The sequence below is a fragment of the Odontomachus brunneus genome, unplaced genomic scaffold (genome assembly GCF_010583005.1).
Source record: "Odontomachus brunneus isolate Ranch 3 - 2012 unplaced genomic scaffold, Obru_v1 Obru_scaffold_141, whole genome shotgun sequence".
NCBI classification, from domain to species: Eukaryota; Metazoa; Arthropoda; class Insecta; order Hymenoptera; family Formicidae; genus Odontomachus; species Odontomachus brunneus.
Window position 1 is genome coordinate 15,118 of NW_022639591.1, and position 2,992 is coordinate 18,109.

Here is a 2,992-nt window from a genome sequence, read left to right on the forward strand (position 1 = left end):
AACAAAATATACAATTTTTATCTCTTCATATTTTCCGCTAAAGTTGACAGAATTCAAGTAAAAAATTATTGAAACCAATAATCTTGTAGATATTTACGTAAATATTTTAGAAAATAGAGGTCGTATAAAAAATGTTTTCAAGCAAAAGTTATTTGCGTTTTTACGTTGAATAAAATGCCGTAATAAAAAATATGTATTTCTATTTAAAAAAGCAAAGTTGACCTTATTCTGACCTTGGCGACGCCATCCTATGTCAAATAACTACTATTGTTGAATGCGTTTTTTTAAGCCTTATAACTTTTGTCTGAAACATTTTTCTCTCCCGTGCTTGGTTTTCGACATATTCGACTGGATGGATTAAAATGGTCCACCCTGTATAATAAAATATATAAAGAAATACTTGAGTAGTATATTGTTTTAACATAAATCTTGTATAGGGATCTTTTAATTTTTATAAAATCTATTGTTTTAGAATATGCTAGATTCATCAATTTAGTAAAGTGAAAGATTTTAGTATATTATATATATTATATAATATATGTAGAGAGACTTATATATACATAAAGTAATACAGAAGTATAAATATATCTTATTTGTTAATAATAGGAAAATTTAATGAAAGAAATGTTTTTATATTATGTATATTTAATATATACACAAAAATAAACAGAACAAAGTATATAAATATATTTAAATGATAATCTGATTGTGTAAATTTAATAAAAATTTAGTTACTGTGTATTGAATATAATTTTTTCATCTCCTTAATAGAAAATGCGTGTTATCGTGAATTTATTTTGTATTGAAGCGTTGAAACCTCTTTTCCGCGATGCTGATTGGCTGTCTCGACTGTCTTAATTGTCTTAATCTATTGCGACTAAATTTTTGCTGCTTGCAATTGTCAAACTGTGAAATGTTTTGCAAATATTTATGAAACGTATTTATTCAGTTTTGTGCTGTGTGTAATATTAATAAATAATTCAGATAAAATGGCGCGTGCCTATATTTTGTTATAATATTGTCACAAAAAAATCTCGATTCGTTCGTCAAAGGCATAAAGCTTTTTAAATAAAAATTCAGAAATGTAATTTTTATATTTATTTTTTTGAATATTAAAACGCAAAATACTACGTTCCTCTCCATAATTTTTCTATATTTTCAGTGTACTAGGATCTCCGAACTAGGAATCTAGTACAAGGATTAACGAAATTTTGTGAATGATTCACTATTCAATGAATATCATTTTACTCAATAATACTTTCTATTTTTTAATACTTACCTTTTTTATTAACAACTTTTTAATAAACAACGGGCGATGGCTAAAACTTTCTGAAGTTTACTGAGGAGGGTGATACATGTCACGGTCAAAGTCATAGAAAGTGGGTCTGTTTTTGCAAAAGTTTACTTATATTTTTATTAATCGGATTTCAGATTCGGATCGTTATGGTACTTTTTAAGCAAAGTAAAATGTCTAATGTATCATAGAAACATCTGAAATGAACGTGTTGTGTAAGTAACTTAGCGAGCACGTGAGTTCGATATAAAGATTTCTTAGAGAGAGAGATACAGGTTTCCTGTTATTTTAAAACAAATTTTTCAAATATAGTGTTACGGCATGTAACATTCTATCTCCAATCAAGACTATCGTCGCAATCAGTTATGGTTGAAATTCTTAAACGACGTTTTTCATAAGATAAGTCGTATTCGGGCGTTTAGAGTTGTACTCAGACATAGGGAGATGTTAATTAAAGCGAATCGTTCTCACAATGTAAACAATTACCGTTCTCTTTGTGTGTGTACATGTGTGTGCATAACGTTTAACGGAACAATACCCTCATTACCGTCGACGCTTCCGCGTTGCAGCGATATATATTCGCACAAAGAAGATTGCGGTAGTTACGGCGAAACGTGCGATGCGAATGACCCGATAATAAACGCTTATAGAGCGGAATTTCATAGCGAAACCGATCCCTAGCTATGGACACAAAGCTCTTCGATTCATTTTGCGATACACGTTGAACCATTTAACCTATTTCCGAGTACGTGACCCGAGCATCATTTGATAGGAAAAAGTGTACATACGATTTACTTTCGATTATCTTCAACTTCGTATTCGAGTGATTTTCACCGTCAATGACATAATGACGAGTTGATATCCGTCAAATTAAAAACACGTTTGTGAGCAAACTCAGTGAAAAATTCACGTTGATGTCGTATCGGATGTTTGAAATGCAATATTTCCTTCTTTCTTCAGTTCAAATTTGTCATTTTAGAAAAATCAGTTTTCATTTAGACAAACTATATCATCGATGACTCGTCACAATTATAATATTTTGAACCCCTATATCTGCTGAGTTGTTTTTTGGTTCTTAAAGACGTGTTGCTCACATATCTTAGAAGTAATCTTAGAAGTAAAAATTTAAAAAAATTATAGATTAATTTATATTATAATTAAAAGCACTTTATATATACAGGATGTCCTAAAACCACCGGAATTGCTTCTAATGGTAGATTCCTTACAATATTTTAAGAAGAAAATTCTAATACAAAAATGTCGAGGCTATAATAGCTTTTAAACGGGAAGCGATTACATTTAACGAATGGCAGGGCTGAGATTTCGCGCGCTCAGGTACGGAAAAATGACAAATGCAAAAAGTGCTCCTATTAATGGGGCGCTCCTTTTATGATATTATTGTCATATAAATTTGCAATATGTTTTCGCTTCTCTATGTATTGCATATTAATACATTTTTTCACAAATAAAAGATGTAAAAACTGAAGGCATAGGAATTGTAAGGTAAAATTGTTGAAATAACACCAAACATAATTATAAACGCAACAAGCAATCTATTGCGACCCGCACAATTATGTATTGAATGCGATAGTGGAACGCTCACCCGATTTTATTGTAAAAAAAATATTTTAATTTGTTATGTAATCTATTGAACTGTTTTGTTGTTATTAAAATTCGTTAAATATGTTAACAGTGTTA